The sequence below is a fragment of the Notamacropus eugenii genome, chromosome 1, assembly GCF_028372415.1.
Source record: "Notamacropus eugenii isolate mMacEug1 chromosome 1, mMacEug1.pri_v2, whole genome shotgun sequence".
NCBI lineage: Eukaryota > Metazoa > Chordata > Mammalia > Diprotodontia > Macropodidae > Notamacropus > Notamacropus eugenii.
In genome coordinates this window covers 361,934,607-361,945,901 of record NC_092872.1, presented here as the reverse complement: position 1 = coordinate 361,945,901, position 11,295 = coordinate 361,934,607, and the positions used below count along the sequence as shown (strand labels likewise).

The 11,295-nt window shown below is 36.3% G+C and overlaps 1 protein-coding gene across 2 annotated transcripts in view; it reads left to right on the top strand.

The window, feature by feature from the left end:
* AK7 (adenylate kinase 7) overlaps nucleotides 1–11,295 on the top strand; it is a 104,849-nt gene that overhangs the window by 7,475 nt on the left and 86,079 nt on the right. The window lies entirely within an intron of this gene.

Genomic DNA, 11,295 nt, shown 5'->3' with positions numbered 1-11,295 from the left:
AACCACTCAAATAAAGCTGCTCCATCCTCCTATCCATCATATAGGCCTATGTATAGTTCATCTATCAAGACGTAGACTTATAAATAAGTAAAATATTTTATCATCCCACAAATTTATATTAAAGTATATGTATATACATGATATGTGTATATATGTACATATGTTTATATAAAGGTATGATGATGAGTGTTCTTATGGACAGTATTTGACTATAAGTATTCTCCAAATATTCTGGGCCCATCTTCCTTCATGGTTTCATAAATTTCCATGGGTTCAATTATTTCTACATATGAGTCCCAGATCCACATATCCTGCTCTAGCCTCCTGAGATCAAGTTGCACATAGCCAACTGCTTGTTAAAACATATCGGTGGAAAGGCTGCCAGATTTGGCCTCACAAGACCTTTAAAATTCTGAGCCTCCTATCTTGAATACATCTCATATAGCCACTAATCAGTTGAGCTCTTTATCACTACAATTAGTGCTATTTCTGTAAATGAACAGGATTTTTTTCCTAAAATGAAATGAGATGATCAATCCTTTTTGTCTATATGCATTCACACACAAGCAAATACCACTCCAAATAAGTGATTTTTGTGGTAAATCAATATCCAAGATAGCTACCTTTTGCTCTGAGAAGCATTATCAAATCGATGCTGCCATATCACCTGTAAAGGGTGTGTCCACTAATTCCCCTAAGGCTCCACTCCTCATCACCAATACTTTTCAGAACAAAACATTTCCCTTGCCACCACTCATAAATATACTGTTTCTCCCATTGAAATGTAAGCTTCTTGAAAGAAGGGATGGTCGCTTTCCTATTTGTTTCCTTAGCTGCTAAGGCTTAGCACATAGCAGAGTTGTCACAGGATGTGGTAATAAAATGGAATATTATCGTGCCTTAAGAAATGAAGAAAAACTATTGGCCAGACCTGGGAAAACTTGTATGAACTGATGCAGAGTAAAATGAGCAAAACCAGGAAAATAATTTATACATTAACATCAACACTATAAAGACAATTTTAAAATATTTAAGAACTTTCTTCAGTGCGGTAACCAACCATGATTCCACCGGGCCAGCGATGAAGCAAGTTTACCCATCTCCTGACTGAGAAATGATTAGTTCAAGATGAAAAATGAAACTTTTTGAACATTGGTTACAAGGGTATTTTTTTTTTCTTTTTCAATCAACGGAGGGGTGGTAGGGAAAGAGAAATAAGGAGAGGATTTTGTTTTTTCTTCAATGAGAAAAGAAAAAAGGCCAGAAGGAATTACAGACAAGCATGACAGTTTTGAAAATTGTATATTAGATTTGATATATACTTGAAAGGAAGGCAATACATAATAACGAGGTTCACAGTTTCATACACAATCCTTTCCTCTTTTGACTTTGTATATGGAAATGATTTGGTATTTGTTAAGTTTAGAATAAAAATAAATTTTTTTTAAATTAAAAGGATGTTTCATTCTGTGTCTTTATCATCTTTCCCCTTCTATCATTTAGCCAATCTGAGAGAGGTAAGATATCTATAATTTTCTTTCTCTTTTTTTCCTTATTGGTTGAGCTATCAGCAACATATTTCTTTCATAAAAAGAGTTTAGGAGTTCAGAGTCCTAATAGAACTCTTTCTTTGCCTGTTATTCCAAATTATTTAGTTGATCTTTTAATGTTTGGTAATCTTTAGTTGATCTTTAAATTTTTGGTAAAATTCATATGTAAATCCATCTGGTCCTAATGCCTTTTACTTAGCATCTCACATATGGCCTGTTCAATTTCTTTTTCTAAAATAGGTTTATTTAGATATTCTGTTTCCTCCACTATTAATCTAATTGGCAGTTTATATTTTTGTAAATATTCTCCCATTTCTCTTAAATTGTTAAATCTATTGGCATATAATTGGGCAGAATAGTTCCTAATAATTCTCTTGATTTCCTCTTCATTAATGATATATTCACCCTTTTCATTCATTTTTGATAATAGTAATTTGGTTTTCTCTCTTTTTAATCATATTAGCCAATGGTTCATCTGTTTTATTGATTTTTTCATAAAACCAACTTCTAATTTTATTTATTAATTCAGTAGTTTTCTTACATTCAATTTTATTAATCTCACCTTTCATTTTTAGGATTCCCAGTTTGGCATTTAATTAGGGATTTTCAATTTGTTCTTTTTCTAGTTTTTTTAATTGCTTACCCAGTTTTTTGGTCTGCTCTGTATTTTACTGATGTAAACATTTAGAGATATAAATTTTCCTCTCGTTATTGCTCTTGCTGCAACCCATAGGTTTTAATATGTTGCTTCATTATCATTCTCCTTAATAAAATTATTGATTATTTCTGTAATTTGTTCTTTAACCCACTCATTTTTAAAATTAGGTTATTTAGTCTCCAATTAATTTTAAATCTGAGTTTCCATGGTCCCTTATTTAATATAATTTTATTGCATTATGGTCTGAGAAGGATGAATTTAATATTTCTGCTTTTCTTCATTTAGCCATAGAGGGATTTTTTGCCCTAATATATGTTCAGTTTTTGTAAAGGTACTGTCTACTGCTGCAAAAAAAAGATGTATTTCTTTCTATTCCCATTCAATTCTCTCAAAATATCTAAAATATCTAGTTTACCTAAAAGTCTATTCATCTTCTTTCTTATTCTTTGGTTAGATTTACCTAATTCTGAGAGGGGAAGCTAGAAGTCCCCTGCTATTGTAGTTTTGCTATCTATTTCCATCTGTAATTTATTTAGCTTTTCTTTTAAAAATTTGGATGCTATAGCTTTTGATGCATATGGTTTAGTACTGTTATCACTTCATTACCTTTTATCATGGTATAGTTTCCCTGTTTGTCTCTTTTAATTAAGTAGCTTTGTCTGAGATCATGATTGCTACCCCTGCTTTTTTTACATCAACTGAAGCATAATAAATTTCACTCCAACACTTTATTTTTACTCTAGGTGTAGCTCTCATTTTTTAAATTTTTTATTAATTTCAAACTTAAATACAAAATGAGAGGGAGAAAACATTTCCATATACACAACAGAACATAAAGAGAGGACTCAATATAAAGCAACAAATTTCCATTTCAAATTGTTTACTTTTTTTTAGAAATTATGTAATAAATACTATATATTATTTTCAAAGCTACCCAGCTTTTCTGTGCTTCCTTCTATTTTTTTATTCTTTTGATTTTGTTTAATTATTTCTTGGTGTCTTATAATGTCTTTAGCTTCCCTTTGCCAAATTCTAGTTTTCAAGGAGTTATTTTCTTCCTAACGTTTTTGGATTTCTTCTTCCAGTTGGTTGACTTTCTTTTCATAATTTCCTTGGGTTGCTCTTATTTTTTTCCCCTAATTTTGATTTTTTTAATTCCTTTTTAAGTTCTTCCAAGAACTCATTTTGGGCTTGTGACCCAAAGGAGTGCCTTTTTTCACTTCATTTACCCCCTCTGAATGTGAAGCCAGATGTTCTCTATCCCCATAATAGCCGTCTATAGTTGGATGCTTTCTCCTTTGCTTTTCATTTATATTTTTATTTTGTTTTATTTTATTTTTAGCAGTTTATTATTATAATCAGGTGCTAGTCCCAAATTGTGGGGAAGGCCTCAGATCCTTCTATGAGTGAGCTATGTTTAGGGGTCCCAACATTTGGCATTCCTTTTCACCCCTAAGTCACAACTAGGGCCCCCAGTCACACTGTCCCACAAATGCTCTCGCTCCCTGTGGTTCCTCCAATAGCTACAAATTTTAGCTCTCCCCTCTGCCCTGGAACCAAAACCAGGGACTTAACTCTCCTAAATGCACGGGCAGAGACCCTGCTCCCCTGCTACAGCACTGACCAAATGTGTGCTTGCTCCTTTTTGCCTTCAGTTGCAGGCCTGAACACATCTAGTCAGTAGAGCTGTGACTGGCATCCCAAGACAGCAGGAGGATCCTTCAGTCTTCTCCTACTCAGTCCTCTTACCCCCAAACTGTCTGTGAGGTGAAAGTTCCTGAAGCCAAGGTTTCCTCCTGACCCAGCTGCCCCCAGGCTTGTTGTTTGTTAATTCAGCAGAGTCTGCCTAGAGGTGTTTGCTCTTCACTGGGGCAGAACCTCTACCCCTTGAGTTTGGGTCTTTCCTGAGGTCCTCTTAAATTGTCTTCGGTGGACAACTGCTTTACCCCACTTTTGTTTATTTTTACCCCTCCATGTTCACTTTGAGATGATGTTCAGTCTTTTTTGTGGAAGAAATTTGGAGAGCCTGGATTTTTCTGACTTTACTCCAATATCTTCCCAGAATTCTCTCTCTCATTTTTAAATGTATTTTTTGTAAACAATATAGGGTTGGATTCTGGTTTTTTTAAATCCATCCTGCTATCTGGTTTTATGTGTGACTTCATCCCATTCACATTCAGTTATAATTACCAGTTGTGCATTTCCCTCTATCCTATTTTCTCCTCACTCTTTATCCTTCTCTCCTTTTCTTTTTACCCTATCCTTTCTCAGATAATCTGACTTCTAACCACTACCTCCCTAATTCACACCCCTTGTAAGAATCCCTCCCTTATTCTCTCTTCTTACCCTCCTATTTCTTGATTTGCACACCCATCTAAGAGTCTCTCTTTTATCCTAACCCCTTGCCCTTTTATTTCTCTATAAGACTTTTATACCTTTCTAGATGTACATGTTATTACCTCTTTAATCCAGTTCTGATAAGAATAAAGTTCTACCACTACCGGCCCTCCACACTTTCCTGCCTCCACTGTAACAGTTCTTCCATTCATACTTCATTTGTGTGAGATCATTGCTCCATTTTACCTCTCCCTGCTTAGTTTTATTTTTTAAGATCATCCCATCATACTCAACTCAACTCTAAGCTTTCTTTCTATGTATTCTCTTTCAAACTGTCCAAGTACGGATAACATTCTTAGGAGCTACAGATAATGTTTTGCCCTATACGAAGTAAAGATTTTTACTTTATTAAGTCCTTTATAACTAGTCTTTAATGTTTGCCTTCTTATGCTTCTCCTGAGTGTAGTAGGTAACATTTTCCATTCAGTTCTGGTCTTTTCTTCACAGATAACCTGAAAGTCCTTTAGTTCATTAAATATCCATTTTTTTCCTATTCAGGATAATACACAGCTTTGCTGAGTTAAGTTATTCTTGGTTGCAAGCCCAGGTCTTTTGCTCCTCAGAATATATTGTTTCATGTCCTTCAGTCTTTCAGTGTAGAAGCTGCTAAATCTAGTGCTATCCTGACTGTAGCTCCACAGTATTTAAATTATTTTTTTCTAGTTGCTTGTAGTATTTTCTGCTTGACTAGGGAGCTTCAAAACTTAGCTATGATGTTCTTGTGAGTTTTCATCTTGGGATCTCTTTCAGGTAGTGATTGGTGGATTTTTTCTTATTTCCATTTTACCCTCTCATTCTACAACTTCAGGGCAATTTTCCTTAATAACTTACTGAACTATAGTGTTTAGATTCTTTTTTTGTCATAACTTCTAGGTAGTCCCACAATTCTTGGATTGTCTCTCCACAGTCTGTTCTCCAGTTCAGTTTTTCTAATAAGATGTTTCACGTTCTTTTCTATTTTTTCATTCTTTTGATTTTGTTTTATTATTTCCTGATGTCTTATGAATTCATTAGTTTCTCTTTGTCTGTTTCTGATTTTAAGGGGTTATTTTCTATTGTAAGTTTTTGGATCTCTTTTTACAATTGTTTTGCTTTCTTTTTATAATTTTCTTGCATTTCTCTTCTTTTCCCTCATTTTCCCTCTCAACCTTTCTCATTTGATTTTTAAAGTCCTTTTTAAGCTCTTCTAAAAACTCTTTGGGGGCTTGTAACCATTTTACTTTATTCTCTGTCATAGAAGTAGATGTTTTAACTCCACTATCTTCTTAGTTTGAACACAAATCTTCTCTACCACCATAGTAGTAATCTATGTTTGGGTTCTTTCTCTTTTGCTTGCTCATTTTTTTTAAAAAGCAGCTTATTTCTTATCTCTTCACTTTGTATTAAAGTGAACTGTAGTCACAAATTGTAGGGGGATAACATATCAGGCTTCAAGTTTTTTGTGCTATTTTCTGAGCTCTATTGGGGGCCTGACTTCAGGCATTCCTTTCTGCCTATGAGCCACAACCAGGGTCCCTAGCCACAACCAGGCTCCCCAGCAACACTCACCATAAACACTCTTGCTCCCTCCTGTCCCTACCAAAGCTTCAAGCTTCAGCTCACCCCTCTGCCTGGGAACCAAAACCAGGGTCTCAGTGAGTGATTACAACCAGTAGTATCCCCACCCTCTGTGACCATACTCACCCTTGTGTGCTTGCTCCTTGCCCACAATCACAGCCTGGGATTGAGTCTGATTAATGCACTTGTGCCTGACATCCAGCAATGGTGGAGGGCCCTGCAGTCTTGCCGCACTGTCCATGAGGCAAAAGTTCCTGAAGCTGAGGTTACTGCCTGACGTAGCTGTTCTCATTGCTTATTGATTCTGTTGTCCCCAGGGCTTGCTGTTTATTGATTCCCCGGTATCTGCCTAGAGTTATTTGCCCTTCTATCAGGCCAAACCACCACAGCGGCAGGTTAGGTCTTTCCCAAGTTGTCTTAGATGGACAACTGCTTTACCCCAGCTTTGAATTATTTCTGCCACTCAAAGTTCACATTGAGATGGAATTTCATCATATTGTTTGTAAGGGAATTTAGGAAAGTCAGGTAATTTCCTGTCTTATTACATCATCTTCCTACTTGTGGACTTTTCTATACACCCTGTAATTGACCTCTCTTTCATGTATAGTCTCTCCTAATTAGAGTATGAACTCTTTGAAAGTAGGGACTGTATCTTTTTTTAAAGCATGTATCTTTTCAGCTCTCCCCTCCCCTCCCCTCCTCTCCCCTTCCCTTCCCTTCCCTTCCCTTCCCTTCCCTTCCCTTCCCTTCCCTTCCCTTCCCTTCCTCTTGTCCTGTCCTCTCCCAAAACCTTAAACCTATTGCACTCTGAAATTGGGACTCCAATGGGCTCCTGCCTAACGGCTCCTTTGTACCCTTCTAACTTTAGAGTGATTATCAATAGTAACTGTGGCTGTTTCTCTCAGCCTGATGTCTTTCTTTTTCTTGACCTCATTAAAGAGGCCATGCCCTGGCTACTTCTTAAACAGGCCTAATCAATGAATGGGCAATACCTCACCCTAAGTGAGTACCTGCAAAGACCTTGGCCTAAAGGGCCCAAGGTGTCCCAGTGCATCATGGGTCATCTGCATTCATCCTGAGGAATATCAGGTCACTGAATTCAGATGGCTTTGGAGGAGAAGGGAGGTTGTTGACCTGCACAGCCCTCCCTCACTCAAAACAAAGTCAAGTGCAAGCCATGTCATCATTTCCCTGATGGCATAATCTTCTTCGGCAATGAAGGATGAACACAAAAACAAACAGACCATTTATTCATTCATTGGGATTTGTAACAATTTCTCTTCAAAATAACAACCCTGAGGCTCCTGTCCCTCCCAGTGTGATTTATCTACTTATTTTTTTCTTTTCTATTAAAGGGGCCATCCCCCCTAACTACCTTTGAAAGAGGCCTATTCACTGAACAGGCATTATCTCACTTTAAGTAAGTACCTGAAAAAGCTTTAGCCTGAAAGGCCAAGATCTCCCATGACATCCTGGGCCATCTCCAGTCATCCTGATGAATATCTGGTCACTGGATCCAGATGGCTCACGAGGAGAAAGTGAGGCTGGTGACCTTGTGCAGCCCTCCCTCACTCAAAAGAAAGTCATTTCTCTTATGTCATAATCCTCTTCAAAAATGAAGGATAAACACATCTTTCTAGAATTCTCTCCTTTTAAATCTTTCAAAGTTGTTTTACTTTACATTTTTTTAGCTATCCTATAAATATTTCTTCTAGTTTTGCTCACTTTCACTCCTGCGTCAGTTCACACAAGTCTTTCCAAGTTTCTCTAAATCTATCCATTTTGTTATTTCTTATGGCACTGTACTATTCTGTCATAATTTCTTTAGCCATTTCCCAAATGATGGACAGCCACTTTGCTTCCATATATAAGGTAGAACATAAAAAAGGATTGTACATGAAACTATGAATCTTTATTCTACAGAACTTATTTTTCAAAAGTGTATAGAAATTTCAATACATATAGTAAAAGTATCTTTTAATCTGACCTTCAAAGTTTTTCTGCTTCTTTTTGAAGCTGTGCTGTGCTTCTTTTTGAACTTCCTTCTGTTTTCTTCTATGCCTTTTAAAAAAATGTTTCAATTGCCCTCTTTTTATTTCTTTACCTTACCATTGCTAGCCTGCCTTTCCCCTCAAAATCTAGCCTCAAATTAAAAGCAGGAGAAAAAAAAACACCTTGCAACAAATGATTATAGTCAAGGAAAATGGATCAAAACAGTGGCCATGTCCAAAAATATATGTCTCTGTGTTTTGAGTCCATCACTTTTCTGTAATTTATATCTTCCTTTGCAGACATAGTTGATTACTGAATTTAATCAGAATTCATAAGCCCTTCAAAGTTGTTTTTCTTTATAATGTTGTTGCTATTATATAAATTATTCTACTGGTTTTGTTTGCCCGCTCTGTGTCAATTTATACAAATCTACCTAGGATCCTCCAAAATCATCTCTTTCTTATTTCCTTATAGCACTATAATGTTCCATTACACCCCTATTCCATAATTTGTTCAAACATTCCCCAATCGATGCCATTTATTTCCATTAAAGGATCATTTTTTCCAAGTAGCCTTGATTCTTGGTCTTTTGGAATATTTGTATTCCCAAATATCTTTGAGTTTACAGAAGAAGTTTCTTGTATAATTCTAACTGTGGTTCTTTGGTATGTGAACTCTTGTATATGTAGTATTTTTTTCTTTGACCAACAAACTCTGGATTTTAGCTATGATATTCTTGGGTGTGTTCAATATGGGGGTTCTTTCAGAAGGAATTTTGTGTATTTTTTCTATTTTCACTTATCCCATCTATTGATCTGGGCAGTTTTCATTTATGCTTTCTTGAAATATAGTGGCAAGCCTTCTTTTGATTGTGGCTTTCAAGGAGCCTGATTCTTAAATTCTCTCCCCTTGAGTTTTATGTCAGTTGTTTATATGCCTGCCTACACAGACACGGACACAGACACAGACACACACACACACACACACACACACACACACACACACACACACAAACGAGCATGTTTGTATCTATCAGATACCTTATATTTTTTTAAAAATTTTCAATCTTTTGATTTTTTGCTGTCTCATGGAGTCATTGATTTTTTTGTTTGGCCAATCCTAATTTTCAAGAAGTATATTTCTTGGCTGAGGTCTAACAATTTCTGTTCTAAACTTTTTTATTTTCCTTCCAATCCTTTCCTCCAGAACTTTTACTTAATTTTTTATCTTTTATTTCATTTCCTCCAGGTAATCATGTAGTCCTTGTGGAAAATTCATTTGTATTTCTTTAAGCATCTACTTGCAATTGTTGTGGAGTTACTCTCTTCTTCTAGGTTAAATTTCTGAATGTTTAAGAATCTATAAAAATTCTTTACTGTGGTTAATACTTTCTATTTTTGCAAATCTTCAGTCTTGGTTCCTGAATTGGACCTTTATGCTAGGGCCAGACTCTTTCCCCTGATTTAATTTTGGGGGGGATGGTCAGCCTTGCTTGGTCTTGATCTTGATCATAATAACTTATGAGTTATTATGCTGATTTCCCCTTCCTGAAGTGTACCTATACTGAATAATGACAGCTGTTAGCCCCTGTAGATCTTTAAGGTACAGAATTTTGCATTCTCATGACCTCCTATGGTATCTTAGGACAGAGTACTAGATATCTTAGAGCTCCCAGACCTCCATGGAGTGTCTCACTCGGAGTGTTGCTGTTTCCAGCTGCTTTCAAGCATTAATGCTATGGGTTACAATTACTCTCCAGCTTTCTCCTAAGAGCCTTCCACTCTTGCTGTCTCTGGAACCTTGAAGATTACAAGTGTCATTGGTCCATCTCTAGTATGTTCTTGCTAGGAAACTTCCCATCGTGTTTTGCTCTGCTAGCACCAGCTTATCTGGCAGTTCCCCTTTACCATGGATTTCTCCGTGTCTTTGTGGGGTGTGGGGGTGGGGGTGTGTGTGTATAGTTCTGGGGTAGATGAAGTCATTTACTATAGATTTTCATTAGATTTCTTGATCATTATTCTGTCCAGGGCTAGGTTTTTGCTGGAGTAGGAATATGTGAACTGGTATTCCTGTCTCTATGCAAGTAGCTATCTTGTTCAGAAGTCTTTTATTCCATTTTTAAAGCCCTTGTAACTTCCTACCAACCTACCTTTACATGTTCATTTTATTTTACTCCACTTTCCATACTGCATAACTAAGATAAACAGAACTTCTTTTTGAAAATGAGTTTTTATTGATATATATTGTGGTTTTTTTACATCACTGACTTCTCCTAGTATCTTCCCTCTCTGTGTGTATTTGTGGGTATTTATGTGTTTGCATGTTGTGCTTCCCCAAACACCAAAAGAATATCAGCTGCCTGAGGACAAGGTCTATTTTTCATTTTGTATTTAAATCCTCAGTTCCTTACACATAGTAGGCATTTAATAAATGTTTGTGGGATTCGGTTGAATTAGGAATAATAATCTAGTATAATCTGCTGCTAGGATTGTTGTGAGTTAAATGCTATTTCTGAGAAATAATATACAGCAGGACTAGGAGACTGAATACAAGTATCAAAGAAAGGCATCCCTCTGCGGGAATTTTACTTTCAAAGTAGGGAACTGAGTTGTAAAGTCAGAGAAGGGAAAGGTAAAGAACAATTCAAATGAGATGCACAGAGAAGAACAAAAAGGTTCCTGGATCTGGAGTTACAGCACCAGGGTTCATATTCCAACTTCTAGGCTACTACCCTGGCCTTGGACAGGTCAGTTCATCTTTTTTGGCTTCAGGGTCCTCATCTGTACAATGAAGTCTATACTAGATGATTTATACTATAAATATAAAATAAATTGTGCTTTGAGATTCTGAACCTGGAGTCAGGAAAACCCGAGTTCTAATCTAGCTTCAGACACTTATAACCTATATGATCCTCAGCAAGTCACTTAACTCTTATTTGCCTCAGTTTCCTCATCTGTAAAATGGGGATAATAATAATAGCCCCCTATTCCCAGGGTTGACTTCAGGATCAAATGTGATAATTGTAAAGCCAATAGCACGGTGCCAAATACATGGTAGGAGCTATACAAATGTTAGCAATTATAATTATTATTGTTCCCAGCTCGAATTCTTCTTCATCATCATTGTCACCATCATTGATTA